General features: G+C 44.0%; 1 long non-coding RNA gene across 1 annotated transcript in view; it reads right to left on the bottom strand.

Moving 5' to 3' along the window:
- The window catches only part of LOC139441132 (uncharacterized), a 228,128-nt gene extending 219,281 nt beyond the window's left edge, over positions 1-8,847 (bottom strand). Inside the window, exon 1 of the long non-coding RNA XR_011651551.1 lies at positions 8,538-8,847. This is a non-coding gene — a long non-coding RNA (uncharacterized lncRNA). The remainder of the gene's footprint in view (positions 1-8,537) is intronic.
- Between the last annotated feature and the right edge of the window lie 16,542 nt (positions 8,848-25,389).

Genomic DNA, 25,389 nt, shown 5'->3' on the forward strand with positions numbered 1-25,389 from the left:
GGGTAACTTTTTCCTACTCTGCTAGATTTTTCTCCACTTGCCAACTTTTCTTAATGAAGATTTATTATGTTTGTAACTAGGAAAAGTGAGTAGAAAACCAAGAAATAATGAAAGAAATCAACTAGAAGCCAACTGGCTCGATTACGTGTCATTACACTATTCTCGGCACACGCCTTCTTCACTCCCACCCAGACATAACATGGGAAATGAGAGTGTGGATAAGGTGAATCAATTGGGAAAAATAAGTCTTCAAACCACAGCCCGGGAATGAAAACATTATAGTAAATTCCAAAAAAACTCAAAAGACATGTATCTCATATTAAGAAAATGAGGCAGGTGCTTTGCTCCCTACATAATTTACACATATAAAAATGTAGTGTGGCATAAAACTTTTAGATAAAAATTACTTATTTTCCTCTACAATTGAATTAGACATCTTCTTAAGCACATAATACTACAAAGATAGTATTGGTTACTGTCAATTTTTTGAAATCTGAAAAAAATACCACTCATTTAAAATCTCAACTCAACACAAAATCTAAAAGGCCTACTTTAGGAGATGTATGTATGACATTCTCAAAGGGAAGGACCAAACAATTTCCCAGACCCCTAAATTCTCACACACACTCACCAGGGATAATTAGCCCAAGAAAGTGACGTGCCAGGTCACCGGGAGTGGAAAATCACCTGGAGGTGTGACAACTGGGCCGCTGCCTGAGCTCCGGCACTGAAAGGCCAGTTTCCAGGTCGGTGTGATTTAAGTTCACACCTCAGCAAAATTACACATTACTGCATGTCATGCACCATTAAGACAGATGGTAAAATCATGACTCATGCAAACTAAATTTTTTTAAATATATTTTATCAATTATGCTATTACAGTTGTCTTGTTTTGTTCTCCCTTTATTCCCCTCCTCCCTGTACCCCACCCCCCCACCATCATTCCTCCACCTGAGTTCATGTCCATCTTACATATAAGTTCTTTGGCTTCTCCATTTCCTATACTATTCTTAACCTCTCCTTGTCTATATTGTACCTACCATTTATGCTTCTTAATCCCTGTACCTTTTCCCCCATTCACCCTGCTGCCCCCTCCCTGCTGATAGCCCTCCATGTGATCTTTATGTCTGTGATTCTGTTCCTGTTCTAGTTGTTTGCTAAGTTTGTTGTTGTTTTTGTTTTTGCTTTTTTAGGTTCAGTTGTTGATAGTTGTGAGTTTGTCATTTTACTGTTCGTAGTTTTGATCTTCTTTTTTTTAGAGAAGTCCCTTTAATGTTTCATATAATAAGGGCTTGGTGATGATGAACTCCTTTAACTTGACCTTATCTGGGAAGCACTTTATCTGCCCTTCCATTCTAAATGATAGCTTTCCTGGATAGAGTAACTTGAATGTAGGTCCTTGCCTTTCATGACTTTGAATATTTCTTTCCAGCCCCTTCTTGGCTGCAAGGTTTCTTTTGAGAAATCAGCTGATAATTTTATGGGAACTCATTTGTAAGTAACTGTCCTTTTCTCTTGCTGCTTGTAAGATTCTCTCCTTAACTTTCATCTTGGGTAATGTAATTATGATTTGGCTTGGTGTGTGCTTCCTTGGATCCAACCTCTTTGGGACTCTCTGAGCTTCCTGGACTTCCTGGAAGTCTATTTCCTTTGCCAGATTAGGGAAGTTCTTCATTATTTGTTCAAATAAGTTTTCAATTTCTTGCTCTTCCTCTTCTCCTTCTGGCACCCCTATGATTCAGATGTTGGAATGTTTAAAGTTGTCTGAGAGGTTCCTAAGCCTCTCCTCAGTTTTTTGAATTCTTGTTTCTTCATTCTGTTCTGGTTGAATGTTTCTTTCTTCCTTCTGGTCCAAACCATTGATTTGAGTCTGTTTCCTTCCCATCACTGTTGGTTCCCTGTACATTTTCCTTTATTTCACTTTTTCCTCTATTTTGCAGTCTGTCTTGCTCCCCAGTTGCCCCTTCTGGTTTATCTGCACACAAATGTGGGACCGCCCAGTCCACCAGCTGCCACCTTGCCACGAGTCCTCTCCGCCCGGCTGCCTGTCTCTGCCCCTCCTACGGGTCTGGATGAATATTTCTTCTTTAACTCTTTGGTTGTTGGAGTTCCATACAAGTTTGATTTTCTGGCAAGTCTGGTTATTTTTTTGTTTTTAAATTTGCTGTTTTCCTTCTGCTGGTTGTACAAGGAGGCAAAGTGTATCTACCTACGCCTCCATCTGGGCCAGCAGTCTCCGGAATGCAAACTAAATTCTTGTATGTCAGGGTCTGCTATTTCTGTAGCATGTACCCCCACAGAAGTCAAAGTTACATAAGAGCTGTGGCGGTCAGGTATGCAGACAGTTATGTTGGTTCTCATCTAAGAAGCCTAGTGCAGTCACTGGGTAAAAGAAGGTACTAAGTACCTAACACACTCTAGGAACTTTGCTGCACACTTCTGTTGATTAAAATATATATATATATATACACACACATATATATATGTCATAGAATATGAACTGAAATTCACAAACTGACACATAAACTGAAATTCAATCCTTAATTATATAAAGTCTGCCATTCATATGCTTAATTTACCTAATGCCAAAATTTTTGACTTTTTAAATGAAACATGTAGGGTTTATACTATACTCATATCTTAAATTTTCCTTCATATGATACCTACTTTTGTAAGTAGCAGCTTCATAAGTGTGTTTCCTTTGGTACAATTTCTAGGATTTGCTTCCAAAAACTCCGGCAAGGGCGCAGTGACTGTGGATGAACGAACAATGGCCACGATCTGACAATTTTTCAAACTGACTGACAGGTACATGAGCGTTCGCTGTACTCCTCTGTATTTTTACTACTGTGTTTGAAATTTTACACAGTAAAATGTTCTTCAATTAGGTAAATTTACAGTGACTAACTCTTCACTTCGTCTCCATTCCCACTCCCACGGCAGCCACATTCAGTGAGCATGGTTGAGATGTCTGCCATACTTACTGACCTTGAAGGAGGTGCCGATAAGATGGCTAGACGAGGTGGAGGTCCCATTCTGGTGCATAGGTGATGGACTACATCGATTAACTCTGCCATGACCCATAATTTAATCATCTGGCCAAGGCCAGTGTTGCCTACATTCAGATTAACCAAGAACAAACGGTGGGGATAAATGCAGCTGTCACAGTTACCAGTAGATGACAGCGCTACACGGCTAATCCAGTTTGGTCACTGTGGGGGTGGCCAGGCTGTCACTATTACAGAGGACATCAGGGGATCTGCAGAATGTCAGTGAGACAGTCTGCACTTTTTTTTCATTGTCCCAAGGGCAATAGTTAGAGAAAAATTTGCAATTACGGCCTTCAACTCCCAGAAAGAATTTGCTCCACCTGTGTAATGATAGGATTAGGAGCAAAATGCAAATGGTTAACTCAACGTCTATTTTAGAATGGCCGTCTTCTTTTTCTATCACCTTCATTTAATTTTCCCTTTCCCTTTCTCTTAACCTAGTCATAATCAAAATTTGGGCACATTTAATTCAATTAATTCCTAACAACTCCTCACACACAGATCCCACATAAAAGCAGAATATATTAAATATTACAACCAAATCTTTAAAGTATAACGAACAAGCCCTTCTAAATATACTGCTAAGGATTTAGTTGCCTGTTGATTTTAATTTCATTAATTCACTTATGATATAAATAAATTGGGTTTAAAAGAAAAGCTTTGATGATGAATACGTTGCAAGAAAAAGGACCCAAGGCTACTAAGCATTGCACACTGCCACCTAGTGCAAGGCGCCTCTCAGTCTGAACGCACAATGGGCGTCTTCCTGAAAGTAGGAACCCTCTATTTTAAAGCAATTCATCCAGAGAGACAGGTCAGAAACATATCTACCTGTAATTGCTTCAATATCAGAAGGCTATTAGAAATAAAAAATGTTTAAAGGGTGATTTTTTTTAATGCTGGGCATCAAGTGTGCAAAACATGCTACTAGGAATGTGAGGTATACCGATGCTGTAAGTGGCAGATGTGGGAATCTAGCGAAGCTGGCAGATGAAGATGTTAAGTAGGGTATTACATAGCCACTAACGACACTTTTCAAGCTTTCTTAAGGGCGTAGCTATAACCTCCCCTCATCTACAGGTTATAATTTCAATTTAAAATGCCATGCGTTTTTAGTTTTACTTTTTCCCAGGGTGAATAATTTTTGTGTTTGAGGTGTGCTAATCGCTAGAGCTCATCTCTGATGTTTTGGCTCTTAGAGAAGTAAATCCCCAAGAAAATGAAGTGAGACCAGTTCGAAAGAGTGGATTAAGGAAGGGATCGACTTTGCTACTGTTAGGGAGTACATTTTATTTGCGTTATAGTATTCAACTTGGTCTACTTAAGTCACTATAATGACATATTTTAAGAACTAAGGTGAGAGATGAAAGACTCACATGTGTGTCAACTAAGTTTTTCATAGTGAAAAGTATTAAAAGGATTCCATTTAAATCATTGTTGTGTAACCTTTTAACAATCACACTCCCTTTTGAGAAACATACAAATATCGGGTTCTCCTTTTAAAGTATTTAAAATGTACAAATGATATGTTAAAAACAACTCATATATAAGAATTGTAATAATTATATTTTTATTTTGGTCTTGGATAACAGAGAACATTGTTCAGTAATTTCAACATTAGGCCTGTTGCAGTGTTTCATGTTAATAATGGGACAAGGGGAGTTAAAAATAGATAGACAGATGATAGACAAATGTATGGGAAGGAAGAAGGGAGGGAGGGAGGGTGGTTTGTTGAGTTTGTTTCTCCTTTACAGGAACAGTTGCCTCCATCCCCTTGAATTCATTAATTTAGATAATTCCCAAAGGAATCTCAGATCAAAGTCACGGGATCTAGAAAACTTCTCCAGATTCCCTTTAATCAGCTTAACCAAATGATTACTGCCAAGTCTACTTCACTTTGTCCTGCTATTTTAAAGCCTCCTCCACACAATTAGGACACCTAGTTGGTTATGGCTGCCCAATTCAGAAGACAAACCTTACAATACTGCAATTTAGGAAACTCAGTTTGGAAAACATGATTTATAAACACGTGTTATATAGAAATGCAGCACTTTCCCCCATGTTGGGATTACGTCTATGATGATAGCTCGGCGTTCGGTCAGATTACAAAGTCAATTGTCAAAAACATTTAAAGTTGTTACTCCTCGATATTTCATTGGCCTTATGGTATAACCATTAGGAGAGTTCCAGGGAATGAGACAGTGATTACAACTGGGTCTGATATAGGAAAAAAACCCACTGAAGGTTTATACATATATATACTAATAAAATTCCATAAGAATTTTTAAAGTGTTCCCATTAATCTACACAGTAGTAAAAACGTATAAAGTAAATGAACAAACCTGTCTTGACTCAAATGAAAATTCTGCCTGAGACTCTGAAGATTCCTAAAAATTTTCTCACATATCTTAATGTACTTTCTGGGTACACACCTCATTTAAACGTTTTGGAAAACAAAGGCTGCATTCTTCTTGCCCACCAAAAGGCAATCATAGCATCACTGGGTTTATTTTAAAATAAATGTTTAAACTGCAATCACGTGTCTAGTAACCTCCTTTCTTAAGCCTGAATATAAAAGTATGTGCATTTATGAGTAGGAGTATGTCCTAAGAAGCTCTATAATCAAGGGTTTCCAACTCAACATTAAAAAGTAGTAACAACAGAGCCTATGAAGCAGATTGTCCAGGGCTGTTGAAAACTTAAAGTACAGAATACAGAGGAGACAAATACATACAGCTTTCAACTGAACATTAACATTTCACTTGAGATTATTTAAAACAGCACATTTCTATCTATTAATATCCCCATGGTTATGAAAGACAAGAATTTTTTCCATACTGATTACAAAAAGTATAATACTTGTATATGTAATATTAGTACTGGCTGGGGATTGTGCAGTGTGAAATAAGAAAATGTGATATTCAGTAAGCATTTTATTCACTAATAATGACTGTGCCATTTTTTTAAACTTTGTATTCTCAGATGTCAGGTACTTACCTGGAAACTGACATCCATTTGGTTGCTAAGAGATAGGAGATCAGTTTGCAGGTTTTTTCTCCGTCTTTAGAAGAATTGCCTTCTTGGGTCTTGTCTCAAAGTAGAAAAAGTTAACTGTTTTCCATGGGGGGTTTCTAGTTCTTGTACTAGAAGAAACTCCCAGGTTTCTGAAGAAAAATGAATTACTTTCAATTTGCACAATTTAGAACAGATAGCTGGCTTTTCCCTAAACTTAATGATTTTCTATTTCACACAATTAAAATATAATATCATTATGTTATAATCAGATTTAATGGATAAGCCTATGTTATGAATACTTTGCCAAAAATCTTATGAGAAATGAAGCCATTCAGTCAATGTGCATCCCCAAAGTGAATTTCAAACCCAACATTCGGCAAGTATTTTCTGCCGAAGACTTTGACCCTGTGCTTCTATAAACAGCTGCTGCGGGGACTAGACTAAACTCGATCTACCTGGGCTTTCTTACACCGGATCAGAGGATCAAAAGCAAAGTCCAGTTGCAAATACGTACATCCTAAGCAGTCATTAGTCTACCACAAATGTACACCGTGATCTGCCCACGCAAAGAGGAGAACGTTCTCCTACAATCAGAGCAGTATTTCCATCAGCCCGTGTTTCCTGGCGACACTGAGCATCGAGGCTGTCTTCACACGCACATTTCATAACCTTTCAAGGACAACCTTCAAAATCCCATGTGAAGGAAACATGCTGAAAAGGCGCCCCATCGCAGTAGCGTGTTGTACTACTACAGACCCCAGCGGTTCCGTGTTGAATGCCCGTGTACTTATCCCAAAACCACTGAACGTGTATTCTGAGTTCACGTCAATGCTTTCTTGGAGTATGTGGCAAAGGAACGCAGGAGAATGCATTTCTTTGTCTACTAGGACAATGCCCACTTGCCCAGTTCTCTTTTTACTCAACTTCTTGCACACCACCAAACAGCTGCCCTGTTGGTGATTCCTTGCTCTTCATAGCCTGCTTTAGCATCATGTCAGATTACGACCAGCTCTTGTCCACAGCCCATTAAGAAAACTCCTGGTACAAGCAAGGTCTTTGAAACGCAATTGGACACCTAGGAACGGGCTGTCTTGTGCCCGTCTTGAGGGGAAGAAGATGAACGTAAGCTGTCTTCTAGGCTTTTACTTATTTTATAGAGCCACGCCTTTTTAAACAAGTTCCGTCACACTGAGAGAAAGGAGATATGCAAAATGCAACACCTGGAGTCATAAAACGTAATGACCTCAAACAACGTCTCAGGAAGAGGGAGGAAACCTGTTCCCCAGAAGAAAAAACAGAGGCAAAGGAGCGAATCTGCATCATTAAACCAAGAGTGATAGAAAAACCTCCCGGGTTTTTCCAGTAAGTTTTTGCAGCAGCAGCAGAAACCTAATCGATACGCACATCCTCACTGTTCTGAAACCTCTTGCCCCCAGACAGAAGCTGCTGGTCCTTCTCCACGGGAAGGTGGGGGTTGAGGGTGATGGCAGAAAGAATCACCCAAAAGGAGGCGATTTCAGAGGCGTGGGGAGGGGCAAAAACAGGTCTGTGCAGTCGAGCATCTTCCTCTGCGTCCCAGCTACCTGCCTGAAAGTCCTCCCAGGAACCAGCCCCAGGATCCTAGACCTCCTGGGGCCTGGGCCCTCCAGCCAGAGGTGCCCGGAGGGCTGGCGGGGCTGGCAGCGCGGTTTTCGGATTCAAAACACTGATCTCCCCCCGCCCCACTCCCCACCTGCAGCCTCACTCCAAGGAAGTCGATTCCTGACCCTTTAGTGAGACTTCTTTCAGGTAGGACAAGTGATGCTTGGTGGCCAAGAGCAGACGTGCCTGATTCCTTGGCTGGAATGTGTTGCTGGGGGTGGGGGTGGGGTGGTCGCGGAGAGGGGGTCTTTAGGAAAACCCAGGACTTGGGGCAAGTAAGACCTCAATACCAGTGACCCTCACTCCCACCCCTACCCCTACCCCCACCCCCACCCCCGACCTTCGCCTTAACGACTAAGCGAGGCAGGAGGACAGGGCGAGGGCAGCAGCAGCTCTGCGGCCCGAATGGGGTTGAGAGCGAGCCCGGAGGCCACCGCAGGTGCTCCAAAGGGACCGCACAGGTGGGCGCAGCCTTGGAAGGTCAGTGAGGCCAGAGCTCAGAGTTAGCGGGGCCCAGAGAGTGTGAGTGGGTAAGGGTGAGCACGCGCGCTGGCCCGGCCGAGGGGAGCTCGGAGAGGGGGTGAGCGCAGCCACGGGGGTACCCCAGCCAGCAGGGAGACACAGCCCACCCCACCCCTTCCTTAGGCGACAGGGCTGGGGGGGCTACAGGGGCTGCAAGACCGAGTAACTTGATGCAAAACAGAAAGGCTCCCCCCGCCAGGACGTGCCCCTGCGCTCGCGGCCCCGCTCCGCGCCTCCCGAATCACCCTTCGTCACCCACCGCACCCTGAAAGGCCCCCGCGAGCCCTTGGATCCCAGACGAGTAATTACCTCCCGGAGGCGGAGTGGGGGGCGGCGGCGGCAGCAGCAGACACTTTGAGCCCGACTTTCCGGCGTTCGCGGGGTGCGTGTGCGCGCAGAGCAGAGCCCTGACCTGCTATTTATAGACTGGAGCCAGGCGCCGGGGGCTGCGAAGCCGGAGGCCGGGAGCAGCGGCGGCGGCGGCGGAGCAGGGCGCGGGCCGCGGCTCCCTAGGCTCCCGCCGCTCCCCGGGGCTCCCGCTCTCGCCGCGCTCTCCGCTCGCTCCCCTCCCGCCCCGCCGCGCGCGCCCCGGCGAAGTTGTCACCGGCGCGGCCGCCTCTCCGACTGCTCACACGCCCCCTGGCACAATTGCTACTTTCTCCCCCCACCCCCACCCTCCCTGCTCCCCTTCCTCCTCTGCACGCTCCTAGCGGTCTCCTCCCAATGTCACCAGCGGCCGGATAGAAGCGGCGGCGGCAGTGACAGTCGCGCAACTGGCGCAGCTCGCTCCCCGCTGCTGATGGAGTGGAGTTGGCGCCCCGGCCACCCAGCTCGGAATGACCAGAACACGTTTGCTCGGTGGGCTGACACCCCCGGCCCTGACCCTCTGCTGGGACCCTCTGCGGGCGGGGACGGTCGCCCAGCTCGGGCTGGGAGAGCACCGCGGCGGGGTGGTGGTGGTGAAGGGTGACCCGGGGCCGCCACTCTGCGGCCGGGGCGGGAGAAGCCTCTGGAGGAGGGCACTGGCCGCGTCAGCCCAGACCCGGGGAGGGGCTTGGGGGAGCGGTGAAAGGAGGTTTCCCCCGCTCCTCCGTCTTCTGCCTGCCACCACCCTGGGACCTGTCTCTCTTGCCCACGCCCGCCCGCCGCTGCCCGCCTAGAGGTCTGGTGGGGAAGACCAGGGCATCGGCTCAGCGCAGCCCAGGGCCCCCCACCGCCATCCCCACGTTGTGGCTGATGACTGAAGCCGAGCCAATCCCAACAAGCGTGTGCTCCTTTGGCAGCCTGGGTGCGTGGGGACAAAGCCGCACTCTGCGTGTTTAGAGTGTCAGGAAAACGGGGTACGTAATCACAGTCTGAACGGAGGCTCAAACTCCCCCACTTCCTCGCCAACCGCGCGCAGAGGAAGGCAGGCAACCTGGTTATTCCCGGCTGCGGGGTGTGGGGTAACTGAGTGTCCCCATCTGCGCCTTACAGGTGCCACCTGGCGGTTCTCTTAGAGAGGTTTTAACTGAGCTGCTCAAAGGTAACGCAGAGAGCCAGTCCGCACAAGCATCCTCAGCCACCTCCCTCCCCGAGGGCATCTGAAATTCATATTTTAAATACAAGACTGAGCTTGCTGGGATACACGGGCTACATAAGCCATGCAGAGAGAATGGGATCCCCAAAGTAGGACGGTGCTTTGGGGTCCAGTCTTGACAGTTAAACAAAGTGGGAAGCTGCAGCTGCCCCAAACGGTCACCCCTGCTGTCACTTCCTGAATCGAGGCCTCCGCTCACTCCACAAACATTAACTGCCACGAGGTGAGAAGCTTCACCAAGAAGGGCAGAAACTTCGGTGCTTCTCGCTTTCCCATCGCTCTTCCTCAGGGATTGGAGCAAAGCCCAACATGCTATAGTTTCAATAAACACTTACAGGACGAATTAACAAATGCTATGGGCCAGAAGCTGTGCTTGTGCCATTTTCTCCTGGGTCCGGAAGCCCTTCCCTCTTTTTCTCTTCAAGCTTGTTCTGCAGTGCTCAGCCACCATGGCAGGTGAGCTGGCTGCAGAGAAGGAGGAGGGTGGGTGATGTCCGGGCAGGGCTGTGGGGGTGCGGACCCCACCTGAGGAGCCCTTTACACAGACCTGCTCTGCAGGGCAGTGCTGACATATCCATGCTGCAAAACACACCGGTCGTACTTGGGGCTCGAAGCAACGGATAAGTCCTGCTTGTAGAGATCTACTGAGGAGATGACGCAGCTTTCCCACGGGGCAACAGCTTCAGCCTTTTCCTAAACTACAACGAGACTGAGTGAGTGTTAGATCATCCTGGTGCCTGACCTTTGCCACTACATGGAAAAGAGGCTCAACACACCTGTCCTCTAACTTTAAATGTGCTTTATGAAGACTGCCACGGTGCCTGAGTAATAAAACACTTCTTTTAAAAAAGCAGTTGTGAAATAGATACATCGATACAGCTGCCGTCTTTATGGAAATGAACGGTCAATGTGAGATACCCAGAAAAACCTTTTAAAATTGAAATCCAAACTTCATGCCGACCAAGATGCCTTTTATAGGGCTGCTTGAGGACCCTGGGGTGTGCCTGGGTGTGTGTCATCTGGGAAGTTTAAACCCCGGGGTGGCAGCAGGAGAACACGAATCAGACACAGGTGCCACATGGCATTTTAAAAATCCATCCGTCAGCCTGGTGGTTACCTTTTTTAGGTAGCAGAGCTTTCCTTGAATAAGGCTAGAGGATTCAGATATTTCTATGGTTTATTATACTCATTCAGCATCCATTTTTACAAACCTTGAACTTCTAGTCATTTGTGCCCCCAAAACATAACTCCAGTCACCAGTGAAGGACAAAGTATTTTTCATTTCCTTCTGAAATATCTTTGCAGGGCCAGAGGCCAAAGGTGATTTCCACCAGCTACCTGGCTGTCTAAAGCAATGAAGCCAAGCCAGGACATGGAGGGCGGGCGCCACCAACTCCCCTCCCCTTCTAGGGAAGCCGCTCACACTCTCGCGTTGCACAGGTCCATTGTACGGGAGGGATCAGTGCGACACGAGGACTTCACACTTCCCTGCCCCTTCACTATTAAAAATCTCTCCTAAAATATAGCACCAAGTAGGACATGGGCATTTTTTATTCCACAGTTGCCCATTTATATCGACAATAACTTTGTAGATCAAGGCATGTCCTTATCTCAGTTTTAAAGAACTTAGCATTGGAAGAGTTCGGCTTTGATATTCATACATTAAGATGATCTCATTTGTGCACATGTGCATATGTGTATTTAAATTAATGGGAAATGTTCTTAGAAATAGAAATTTCACCCAGCTTAAGTGAAAGGGGAAGACTATTGTAAGAGAACCTGGCTGTCCCTAGCCCTCAGGAACAGGAATGCAGCTGGGCATCAGAGACAACTGGGGAACAAGGACATGGGGTCGGGACTTCATCGCCCCTGTCCCCCAGCTGTGCCTTCTTTCTTACTCTCACCCCTCACTCGCTCTCCCTCCAAAAGCAGACTTTTCCTGCTTCTCTGGTATGCACTAAGTTACATAGTCACTAACAGCTCTTGAACTTCATAATCTACAAATTGGGCCAGTTCCTAATTCTCAAAAAGAACCATGAGCTGTGAATCTCCTGTCCAGACACCCAAGGCTAGGGGATGGAGGCGAAGTTGCATTCTCGCTGCAGCTCCCGTCTTAACCAGGTGGGTAGAGGCCGCACGCCAAGGCAGGAGGGAAAGGACAAACAGTCCCAGGATTCAGGGAGGCATATAGGTCATTGCTGACCATTGTTATCTCTTAGTCCTTGCTGTTCCGTTAGCACCAGCACAAAAGGCAGGCGGGGGCGGGAGGAGAAACATAGGAGCAAAGATGTCTGTGCACGTGAACCCACATGCAAGTTTAAATGCCGACCGAGGTGGCCTGCCTGTCGCCGACGGTGGCGGTCTAAGACGGCTTGTCCCAGCTGAAGGAGCAACATCATTTTATGACCTCTTGACGTGGGACTGGATGAGCAGGAAGAAAGACTCAAATATTTCACAGACAGTTTAGCTACTTTTTTTATGGCAAACTAAATGAGGATTTTTTAAATGAAGGAAATGAGGATGATGCCATTTACATTTATTGAAGATAAACATACTGTTTTCATTTACATAATAGTTATATTTCTAAAATGTACATAAATTACATATTTGAAAATGAATCATGTTTCAAAAACAATAGGGTGGTGAGTCTTAACATTTTTGTGGTCATCACCCCTCTGAGAGTTTGAAGTGGCCTGTGGACCCCCCTCGGGGCTGGGGGTGGGAGGGAAATACAAGCAGATGCACGCCCATTTATGGGGAATAATCTACGACATATTTACGGTACTTGATATCTGGCACTTCAAACATTATGTTTCTTTTGTCTTCCTCCGACCACCCCCATTTGAACAAGTGAAACAAAGTCTACAGATTCTCAAACAGAAGATTCAAAATGCCAAGTAGGGTAAAGCCAAAAACATTGGTAGGGAGCATATGTGAGCCTCGGGAACAGGTTCCCCTCCCACCACTCTTGCCCAGGAAGAGTATAAACGAACTACACATAAGAAGAGAAAGCCCTTAGAAGGACGGGAGGAAGTTGCAGCTCTGGGAAAGATGTATTTGTTTGCTGGCACTGTCATGCAAAATACCGCAGCCTGGGTTGCTTAGACGACAGAAATGCACTCCTCACAGCGCTGGAGGTTGGAAGTCCAAGATCAAGATGCTGGAGGGTTGGTTTCTCCTGAGGCCTCTCTTCTCAGCCCAAAGATGACACCCTTTCTCTGTGTCCTCACATGAGCTTTCCTCTGTCTATCTTCATTCCCTCTTCTTAGAAGGACACCAGTCAGACCGGTGAAGAGCCCACTCTAACAGACTCATTTTAATCTAATCGTGTCTTTAAAGACTCAGTCTCCAAATACAGTCACATTCTGAGTACCGGTGTTAGAGGCTTCAACCCACAACTCTGAGGGACACAATTCAGCCCGTAATGGATGTGCATTGCATCAAACTCCAGAAATAATCTGGGGGTGGCGGTGGGATATAGACTTCCCCTTTATGTTAAGAGGGACCAGGAAGAAGAAATTTGTATCCAGTTTTCCTGCTGGAGTATTTGGAAAAACTCTGTCTTACTGGAAGAACCCAGGACACAGCGGTGTAAAGTAGGGATATAAATGGTAGCACGGCGAATCTGGATCCTCGAGGGCTGAGGACTACCACCTGTCCAACCCTTGGGCTTTCCCAGGGTGCACAAGTGGTGAGGAAGGGGTCCCTGTGAGCTGTAGGAGGTCTGGAAGTGAGTTGAGAAAGAGCCATCGAGACATGAAAGAAGCCACCCAGGAGGGCCACCAGAGAAGACACTCAGAAGAGTGCGGCCTGTGGACTGGCACGCAGAGATGTGGCAGTGCACACACCTGGCCGGGGGCCAAGGCAGTGACTTCCGAACAGTCGTGGCTGTGCACTAGAGCAGTGTCAGGCTTCAGTCTCCCCTGGATTGTAACCGAGGCCGAGTCACCTCTTCAGAAATTGAGAGAGGTCATCAACACCCAGAGGTGTCTCCTAGTGTCACAATGCTTCATATGTCCATCTAGACCAACACGCTCCCCCAGAGGCGAGGGAGGAGGAGGAGGAGAAGGAGCCATAGCATCGTAAATGGGTGGAAGACACTACTGACTTGGTTTGGATGACCGGATAGGACTAAGAAACTAAGGTTTCTATTTCTGAGCACAAACGGGTTCTTATGAGTTAATTTTATTGCACAAAAATTATGTTCCATTTTTTGCACCTGAAATTTAGAGACTCTACATACTTCTAAAAATATATCCTTTATACCTCACGTTTTTAGTGCATTTTCAAGACATGCACAGAACCCCGGAATAGCGTCTACGAATTCACATTAAGAATAGTTGCCTTAGGGGATCTGATTCTTTAAATCTCATTGCGCGAAGAATCTTTTTATCTGAGAAATACTTGCTAATATATATGTAATTTCCTACTAAGGCATTATTTGAAATTCTGTTGTCTTTAAGATAGTGTCCATATGTTACAGCACAATTCCTCACATGATTGTGTTTAGTAAGTGCCAGAAAAAGAGCAGAAGCATAAATGGAAAAATTACCGATAATCACTGGGTAAAGACGGCTATTGTCAAGGGATGGTGACAGGATTATGCTGTTTCACTTCAAGTAAAACAAAACCGTTTTTTTACCAGAAGTCTTCAAAAGCAAAAACATCTGAATTGTTTTTCTTCCTGTCCCCATGTTGAACCAAACACTGTTTCATTGCCTAATTATGTCACTATGGCTGAAATAAGAAGAAACTTGCAGCTCAGACACACTGGAAGAAAATCAGGGGCACTGACTGGAGCAAGCAGGGCTTTCTAGATGTTAAACCCACTTTCTCTGAATGTTTTGTTACATTTTGTTCATCAGTGTCTCTCTTTCATGTTCTACCCTTAACCATGCAACTATATCCTTCCCACCCTATTTCAAAAATTTCTCTACATCCAATCCTCCTGCCACCTGAACCTCCTGGGCCCCTTCTTCTGTGGTACAGCCAAACGCTACCACCTCCTGGTGGCCTGGTTCAGTTTCGGTCACCACAGCAAGTCAGAAGAGTTGCACCTAACTCCATCTCCCCGTTCAGCCTGTGTCTCCGAGACCCCGCTCCACCCAGACTTCATCTGTCCATCATGACAAGCCCTGCGCTTCAGCAGCAGACAGGTTAGGGCGCCGACCACCACAGTGCCATGAACATTAGGAGACAGAACAAATCAAACCTAGCGGGGAGGATCAGAAAACTCTTGGTGAAGGAGGTGATGTTTTTGTATATGGGAGGGGTTTTGGGGTACATGACTGGCACGAACCCCACACAGGGGAAAACGGGGTACATTTTGCCTGGGGAAAACTCACCCTTCAGGGTCTGCTTCAAACACCACCTGCTCGGAGCAGGCCACCCGTTTAGTCCTTCTCCGCACTTGCCGGGCACTGTGCCCCAGGCCCCGTGGTATAACTGAGATGGGTTTGTTCACTTGTGTGCCTCCCCCACTGGGCCGCAAGGTCCTCCTGAGGGTAGAAATCATGTTGTATGTAGCTCTAGTAACAGACGTGAAGGTTCCAGAAAACTCTGAGAACTTGGAGCCTAGGGAATTTTGTATTTATTTATCTTTAAATCAAATTATATCCAACTTGTACCTTTCCCCACACTTGCTGAAAAATCTGTCCATTGGGTCTCAGGGTCTGTGGTACCCCTTTGGGACCTTCTGCTTGGATGTGGCCTGACTTGATCCTGGGGCATCTTCTGAACCAGGACTTCCTCGGCACTTCTGCATTTCTTCCAAGGTCAGGAACTCTGGAGCCCCACGTGGCACATGAAGATCATGGAAGCCGTGGCCCATCCATCTAGAACCTTCCTGTGTCAATGCTCTCTGACAGGCTACGCCAGGCTAAATGTGGAACTTCTCTGAGACATGCCATGCTTGTGGTTCTTTGGAAAGCATCTCAGTGTATCTACTCTCTCCTCTTTGAAGACTAACCTCTAAGTGGAGAGAAGGGCAATCACATCCTATCGCTGTTCTTCTCCCATCCTCTGTCTTTCTCCCCTCCCCGTTTTCTACTTCCTCACCCTACCGCCAAGGCTCCTACACACGCCATATCCTCTTCTGTGTCAGGTGGCAATTGTGCTTCCCTTCCTGGGGCAACAATGCCAGAGAGGATGCAGAGAAAGAGTCTGAGTTACCATGAGGAGAAAATTCATCTAGGTTATTCCCAGTGTATCTTCCCATGTTAGACAAGTAGATTCATGAGTATGTGTGTGCATGTGTGGATGGAATCACTAATTTCGTCAAGACTTTTGAAATTCCAGAGGAGCTTTTTTAATATACACGAGAGTATTGACTTCTACACCATATCAAGAAAAATATAAAGTTACTGATATTTTTCTTTGTAAATAGAACATAAGCTTCTTGCGCAGAATGCGTTGCAATGTTCTCTACGGTAAAAGCTGAGAAATCATTATAGATAGCTCGGAAAGGTTCTTCCTCTGAAACACAGCACTTACGGGCAAATAGGATCATTTTAAACCTTAGGAAAAGGTTGAACAAAATTCATCAATGTGAAAAGACAACCATTTTATTTGGTCTAAAATGAAGTAACGTTTTATAGGACTGAATTTCAGTTCCATGAACATTATAATGAAAAGAAATGAGTGACTCATTTTATGCTTTCTATAATATAAAAATAAAACCCTCCCTATCTGAGTTAGCCTTTTCTGGTTTTGTAAGCAAAAGCTCTGAGAGTTGGCTCGAGTGTTTTGTTACAAACCTGGAGAGAGCGAGTACTCAGGGATGAGGTCAGCAGGGGCCTGGTCAACACCACTATTTTAAAATAGGAAAGATTGTTATCAAGTTCTCCAAATGTAGGATTAACTTGAACCACATGGTCAGATTGACTTTTATTTTGGAAAAAAAAAAATGTACTTTGGTGGGGTTTTGTAATGGTAAAGCCAAAAAGGATGTTTTTCTACAATGGGATGTTCAAAATAACCAGGAAGCAAATGGCTCTACGTAGAAGTGCAAAAGGCTGTCTTCACTCTAGGCCCTATTCAGTCTCTGAAGATGCTTCTGTTTCCTGGAGGCAGGTTTTGAACTGGGGGTTAGGAGCGGTGAAAGAGAGAGACACTGGATCTGTCTCTTGTGGGACCTCAAAAGCCGCTGGAGCAGCTGAACTCAAGGCAGGGAGCCTGTTCAAGGCTACATCTCTTTTAAGGATGCAAAATGCTTCTTGCACCATATTGATAGACCAAGTGGTGTTCCTTGTCTACCCCCTTGCGTCCCTGTCCCAACATCTCAGCAACCCTCATAGAAGTCACCTGTTTTGTTTGCTTGTTCTTCCTTCATTGTCGCTCCCCTCTGTGCCCGCCGTTCGTTTGCAAAGTGTAGCTAAACACACTAGCAGGATGTCAGCAGAGCCTTGGAGGCGTTGTTCCCTCCCAGAGCGGGTCAGGAGGGCAGCAACAGGGCGGAGAAGCCAGCCTGCAGTGGGAACCAGAAGATTATTGGCTGAGGGGCTCTCTAAACCAGAACAAATTGGTAGAACACATAAACATTCTTTGGATCGAAAACTACTGGACTTCCAAAAATCAACAGATGCCAGCTCCAACTGTTCTCAATTGTTGGTCGCAAGGAGGCTGGAATTGCCACACACATCTGGTGGCAGTTACAAGGGACCAAGATACAGTGGGCAGACATGAAACACTAGACATCTGGGGGCTTGGCTTAGCCAGTGGGTCCCCTCTCTCTGTGTCTCTCATTGTTCTCTGTCACAGAAGCCAACAGTGTTGCTGCTACAGGGGTCCTGGTGACCTCCTATTGGAAAGCTGTGAGTGAAGCGATGAAGGAAACATGGGGGACACGGCCATTCAGAACCACAGTTTGACTCTCTTCTGAATCCTTCCCTTTGATCATTAATATTTCTCAGCAAAATTCATTGTCTGCTCTTCGCTTTGGGGGTTCCCCTTTCTCCTCGTACAGCTAACTGAACGATCTTCTGCAATGTCCACAGCCCAAATTGCAAAGGATAGCATGAGACTGACTGAGGCAATTAGTCCCTTTCCTCCTAAGAGAGCCTCTTGCAGCAGGCTGTCCCATGAGTTGAGCACCCAGTGCGGTTAGACTAACCTCAGCCCAGGGGTCCACACTTCTTGAGAGAGTGCACAGGGCAGGCGGACACCTGAGAGCAGGGAACTCAGAGCTGGGGAGTTCAGCCTCAGAGGGATACTGGGCATGGGGCTAGTAAAGGTCCCTAATGAAACAAACGCACATCCAAATACGTAAAACAGTAGCATCTGGTGAAAACGTACACACGTCCAGTGGAACATGTCTCCACCAAGGGCCACAAAAATACAGAAAGAGTTTCAAGTACTTGGCTCCACTAGGCCACGCTTAAGGGCGTGACAGCAAGAAAGTCAAATCTCTTACTGTGCAAGTCAGCTTCCTCACATGCCATTCATTGTTGAGCCTGGTCTTTCTAAAATAAGGAAAACACTGCCTAGTTTTGCTCTTTACAATAAAGCAGGCAGTTGTGGCTTTGATGGCTTCCAAAGCGAAGGCAGGCCACGTAAAATCGGAAACCACAGCCTGATCGTGCCTCGGTAAGCGATATCCCAGGGAGGCTGCAGTTCACTGATCTCGGTATTAATGAAGGGCTGATGTTTTATCATGCACAAACCAATTGAAACTGTTCTTAAAATGAATAAAGAAGGAACATCATCTCTGCCTGCACAATCCCACAATTACACGGTTTTCAGCAGCCCCTGAATGCTTCTTTCTTTGAAATTCCCTTGGCACATAGCTATTTTTATGTTGCCTACAGGTAGATTTGATTTCCCCTGGAAAGAGGAATAAAATTAAAGTCAAATTCTGACTTACTTCTATCTCATCGTCAGGAGACACCCTCATCAAAAATGGCTTGCTGGTGAAAGAGGCAGGGACTCCATGTGGCTAGCACCGTGCCCACATTTCTACCAGATGCGCCAAGCTGCTCGTGCAAGCGTGTTCAACCCAGACTCTCTGGCAAGGGCACCCTATGCAGAATCATCAACTGATCTAAAGTTATGCTTTTCTTTTTGGTCCGACACCTCAGGAATCCATTCCCACACATATTAAAGGTTGTTGCCATCACAAATGAGCAAAAGATGATGATTCTTCTTGTTGCATAAATCTTTCCCCTCAGCTTCAACTCGGTGCCTCCTCAGCACATGCTGGGAACTGATTCTAGTTATGGCTGTGAAGGCACCACCAAGGTGGGGGACACAGGGAAGGCTGAGTTCTCCTGCCACCTCAACTCCCTCAGGAGGGTCAGGGGAGTCACCACAGGAACGGCTTCATTGGAAACCAGTCTGCTTCTGCTTTCAAGGAATACTGGGTGAGATTTGGGCTCGTGAGGTACTCCAAGACCTGGGAATCTACCGAATTCCTGCTCCCATCCCTTCCAACAAATGCCCTAGTGCTCATTTAAGACATGTGAATTCTATGGGTCAGCACCACATTGCAATTCAGAAACTTGGGGAATGAGGCTCTGGTTCTGTCTTTTCACTCTGTCAGTCCAGCAGCTACAAGAGGGGCCTGCAGGCAGCCATGGAAGCTCCCCGACTCTGTGACCATACCTTAACCGGAACTTTTCAAGTGGCAATTTGTCATTTGTCCTTTCAGTTTTCTGGAGAAAATAGAAAAATCCACCCCGCATCCCCACCACAGCCCTGCATTGCTCACTGGGACCACCTGGGAGATCCTTCTTACTCCCACAGCCCCAGGCGATGATCCAAGGGAAGACCTCGCCAGGAGGTCCCACTGTCTGCTTTTTGATACTAGCAGAATCTTAGCTGCCTTCAGCTCAAACTGGTAAGCAATCTCAGAATCTCATTGCTTTGAGAATCTGTTGCTTGCCACCAAGATAACCAATAACTACTCTGAGAAGGTTCAGTTACAGAGAACAAAACCTTCCCTCGATTGAGTGAGCAGAAAGGAATTTGTTTTCTGGGATATTAAATGCCTCTCCAATTTATGCTCAACTCTCTAGTTGTCCATAAACTGAAGAGGCTTTAGTCTGATTTTCCAGCAGGAAAAAAAAAAAAATCGGAAGCCACAACGTCCAAGTGCTGCTGCCCTGGCGGTAATCAGGCTGCGGCCTGATGAATCGCGAAGTCACAATGACAGACGACAGCGGCTGGCTCGTGGTCGAAGCACTCCCACTTTAATCCGCAACAGCAAAAATCAGAGTCTCAGCCACGTTTCCCTCCATTCTCCTCTCAGTTCCAGATCCAAGTCTCATGTAAAAGCATCTGGTTGGCAGAACAAAAATCATACCCACAAATGTGAAAAAACGTAGATTTTAGGTCACCAGCCTCTGCGGTGCAGGAAGCCACACTAGAAAGAGGTGGGAATTGCTTTTGAGCTAGCCAGTCAACAGTATCCATCACAGTCCTCTTGCGGGTGGGGTGGGAGCTTTCCTGTGATGGAACTCTGCTGCCTCCTGGCATGATTTCCTGATGCTGACCTGCCTGTCTAGTCACACTCTATCCATTGACTGAGACTACGTCGTCCATCTCCATCTGTTAGACGGATTTCACGCCCCCCCCCTTCACAGGAGGAGTTGGTATGAAAACTCCTCCTTGCTATGCACTCCCTCCTAGAGTATTGTTAGTTCCTTCTCCTTGTCCTGCTCTTCGCGTGCAGTTATTTTCTTTAGTAGGTTGACCTTTTCCTACCGCCACTGCTGTCTTCTTCATAGTATCTGCTCCACGACAAGATCTATGACCTATCAATATAGCCAGCTCCAATGCAACCCACTTCTGCACACCACATCAAATCCCGATGTGGACTGATAAAGGCATTTTAATGGCTTCAATCTGAATAGATTTCTGTTCCAAATTTTCAAAGAGATACATATCGTCTCTTATACACTTACTAACAATATTATTATTTATCCAGTCACATCCAGGAACTAATTAATATCTTGAATCTTCCTTTTAACTCAGGTACACATACAAGACAGTATAATTTTTCTGATTCAAATATTTCCTCTTGTTCCCAAGAGAATATTAATTATCTGATCAGTCATCCTCCGTTAACTAGATTTACTCTAATTAGCTCTTTCTTTTCCTTCAAACTTCGTCACTCTAGAGGCTTTATGATTGAACTTAAGATTTGTTTTAAAGAATCTAGTAAAATAAATTATGAAGCTTCTTTCTGCACATAATTAGATTTCATGAAGATTTTTTTTGACCAGTGAATCACATAAGGATCGCATTTACCTCAGTACCCCATGACCTTTCTGTACTGGTCATCACAGAATCCAAAAGGAGCTCACAGAGGACGGGAGCTTCGACCACCTGCATTGAATCTTCCTAATAACCGGTCCATTTCAGCATTCCATTCCTGATCTTGTACATAGTTTGTATCTAGTTGAATATAGTATGGGGAGGGAGCTCTGTTTTATTTCTGTTTGAGATTTTTGTTACGTCATTAACACGTGCCACCAATAAATAGGCATTTTGTACTAAAACCACCATTACGTATTCTTTTATTAGGTATTTGGCGTACAGTTCGTTTCAAGGCTTCTATCTTGGATGAGCTAGGAAATTGGTTTTGGGTAAATGCGTCTGACACGTCTCATTCTAAAAATATATTCTGGATTGCTCCTAGGTTAGTCTTCTGAAATTACATAATTTTCACAAGTTATTAATATCACTCAGATTTCTCTTTCCATGCTGTTTTTAAAATCAACACATGGTCTCCCCCACTCTCACCACCCTCCCTAAGTCACCCTCTTTTCTGAAAGGAGGTCCCGACTAGGAGAGGCGTTAACTGACTCTGTCTTTCTGTCCAGTGGTAATAGAAAATTTAGGGCTTTCACAAGCTTGACTCCCAAACCAGCCCCACGTACTTCCAAACCTTTGAAAACAAACATTTCTATTTGTTCTGAATTCCCCTTTTATGCTGTTGCCACACTCTTTTTCAATGCAGGAGCAAACAGCATGGCAGCCCCAATATTCCTCAGCGTTGACATCAGGGGCTGCCCATGGTTAACAAAGCGTGCCACAGCAGGCAAAATCGATGACTTTGGTTCTCAGCAGCTTGTCTTCATGATCGATGGATTATTGCAGCTGGGCTAATTATGCAGCAATTTATATCGATTGTTTAGAACAGCAGTGGTGAATCCTAGTGAGTAAACTTGCCATCATAAGATTTGCTTCTTCTTGGACTGTACAAACCCCAGATAATTCAAACTCCTTGTAAACTTATATAATTTGTAGAGGTCCATTACTCCATGCGATCCAAATAAACTGGAGAGGGAACTCGGCTTTCTAAGCACTCACATGTGGCTTTAAAGTGTGACTTAGAGACTATGGTGGAAGTGACAAGATCCTTTCTTACCAATTTTCAATTACTATCCTATCTTTTTATCCTTTTAAAATAAAAGTAAGTGCAGAGATTATCCATGCACTTAATTTTATACGTGAGCACACTGGGTCAGCTGATATCATTGTGCTTATAGAATTGACCTTAAGCCATTTTTCCCCACATTTAAGCACTGAACTAGATGCAGCCCTAAGACTCTAATTATTTTACATTTAAAAGTCAGTGTGGAATGGTTTCTCAGTTTTGAAGAATATGTCCTTTTCCTTGGAGGAGGAAGATTTTCACACCTGTGAATAGTGCCCTTTGTGACTGTAGTCCACTAGTGACTGCATTGCACGCATACAGTTGTGTGTGCGGTGCACCCAAATTGCCAACAAAAAGCCACTGATGTTTCAAAGGTAAGTACAATAGTTTTCTAAATGGAAAATGGTATAAAAGACTATTGACTGGCAAGTTGTAGGTAACTCCAGTAGCTCTTGAGTTACTGAAAATAGGCAATGCTCCATTTGCTCTTTACCTAAAATAAATGAAGTTCTTCTGACTCATGAAAGATGCAATAGGTCAAAATCTTTTATTTCCATCTCAGGAACAATATCACCAAAAAGACACTGTGCCCTTTGCCTTGACTGAGCAAAACAACTAAAGAGATGGCAATTTTTCATGGTAGGACACAAGGCTTTGCTGGCAACCTTGTGACTTTGGGACATTAAAAAGCCTGTTCACTAACAAGACACAAAACTAGAAGAAACCTGAGTGAGAATGTCAATTTAAATGTTTCATGGGAATTCACTTAATGGTGCATGAATGAAAGTTGACTTGTATATCTTTGTCAAGAAAAATATTATTTAAATATATCTGATTTGCTTTTACATTCCTTATTTATGTTATATTTATCTAAATATGTGAATGTGTAGTTTTTCTTTTTACACAACTGAAATTGCTACTGGATTGGCCTATGGTTTTGATAAAGTAGTGCAAGGCCGAAGCGTGAAATTTCCATTACAGTGACAGAATAGGAATTCCACAGACACAGAAAAAGAAAATGTTTTTGCTCGTTAGGTCACCCCTGGGATGCGAATTTCAGGATAATTGATCAGAGAAGCAGAAGTCCCCCATGCAGTAGAGTTCGCCACGGCATTATTTTGTGGTACTTTCAGACTTTTTTCTAATTATGAAAGTATTAACACGCATTTAGAAAATTCAGGAAAGCATTTTCAACTAAAAATGTCCATCACAACCTACCCAGAGATATTTACTATTGATATTTTCATGAATTTTTTTCCAGTATTAAATGGTCAAGAGCATGGGATCTAGAGCGAGTTCAAATTGCTACTCTGCCATTTACACACCTTGAGACTTTGCACAAGTAACTTAACTACTTTGTGACTCAGTTTCCATGTCAATAAAATGGGCATGATCAAGGCCATAATTCATGAAGTCATTGAGAAGTCTAAATGAGGTGACACATATGAACTGCTTAGGAACAGTTGCTGGTACATGGAAAGAGTACAATATATAATAGCTTTTAATTATCATTGTTAACATTTTCCCATTTATATGTTTTGTTTTTCATATTGATGATTTATCATGTTTGGGAGGGTATCACTAACTTAAAAACAGAGTCATAAATCTTCTGGAAAATATAAACAAAAATTTTAAAACAAAATTATGCTTATTACATTTTCAGACATAACTACTATTAATAACAGGATTTAAAGTTTTAAAATGATCTCTGAACACGACAGACTCCAAATACTTGATTGAGATTTAATATATAGACTATATAGGAGAAATAAATTTAACAAAGTAGTGGCAGACTTGTACACTAAAAATTGCAAGCACTGCTGAGGACAATTAATTTCTGAATGATTATAAAGACATCCCATGTTCATGAATTGGAATATTCAGTGGTGTCAAGATGGCATTTCTCCCCAGCTGGATATATTCAGCACAATAACTATCACAGTTCCAGTAGGTACTTTTTTTTGCAATAATTGATGTTATGATATGTATAAAGAATTGCAAAAGACCTAGAATAGCCAGACAATTTTGAAGAGAAGAGCAAAGGGGGAAGATTTTGACCTTCCAGTTTCAAAGCTTAATAAAACTACAGTTATCAAGACAGTGTGGTACAGTGTAAGGACAGAAATGTTCTTTTTTATATAGAAAAAATATTGTGTTTTCAACCAACGATTCTTGGACAGGTGGATATCCACACGCAAAAAAAAGTGAGTTGAGATACTTATCTCATGCCATACACATATATTAGCACAACATGAGTCATACAATTCAAGAACTAAAACAATAACATTTTAGAAGATAATGTAAAAAAATATTTGAGAATCTGGGCTAGGTAAAGAGTTCTTAAATACAACACCAAGAAATCATGATCCATAAAAAATTTAATAAATTAGGCTTTCTCGAAATTCAACTATTTGCACTTCAAAACACACCATTAATAAAATGAAAAGACAAGATATAGACAGAAAGGCAACATCTGCAAAACACATATCTGATTTAAGAAAAAACAGTGCATCCAGAATACAAAGAACCCTTATAATTCAGCCAAAACAAACAATTCAATAAAAACATGGACAAAGCTCTGAATAGATACCAAAAATAATATATAAATGGCTGATAAGCCCATGAAAAGATGTTTGCCATCATTATTAAAACCACAGTGAGACTATTTCATAGACACTGGAAATACCATTATCAAAAAGACAGACAGTAACAAGTGTTGGCTGGAATGTGAAGAATCTAGATGCTTCCTACACTGTGTCGGGAATATAAAATGCCATGTAGCCAATTTGGAAAACAGCTTGGTAGTTTGATAACGTTAAATAAAAATTTACTATATAGCCCAGCAATTCCACTCTTAGGTATCTGACCCACCCCCCCAAAATAAAATATATATCCATACATTTATTTTCACATGAATATTCTTAGCAGAATTATTCATAATAGTCAAAACTTGGAAACAACCTAAACGTCTATCAACTGACAAACGGGAAGACGAAGCGTAGTATACCCACACAGCAGAATGCTGCCCATCGATAAAAAGGAACAAGCCACTGCTACGTGTCATAAGGTGGCTATTCTGGGTCTTTTCATTCACGTACCATGGACATTTAGTTCTTAAACAATCAACTGTGCAAACATTACATTAAATTTTAAAAATCCAGGCAAAAGAGACCACACATTGTATAACTCCTTTTTTCTTAAATGTT

Source organism: Desmodus rotundus, chromosome 9 (genome assembly GCF_022682495.2).
Source record: "Desmodus rotundus isolate HL8 chromosome 9, HLdesRot8A.1, whole genome shotgun sequence".
Classification (NCBI taxonomy): Eukaryota; Metazoa; Chordata; class Mammalia; order Chiroptera; family Phyllostomidae; genus Desmodus; species Desmodus rotundus.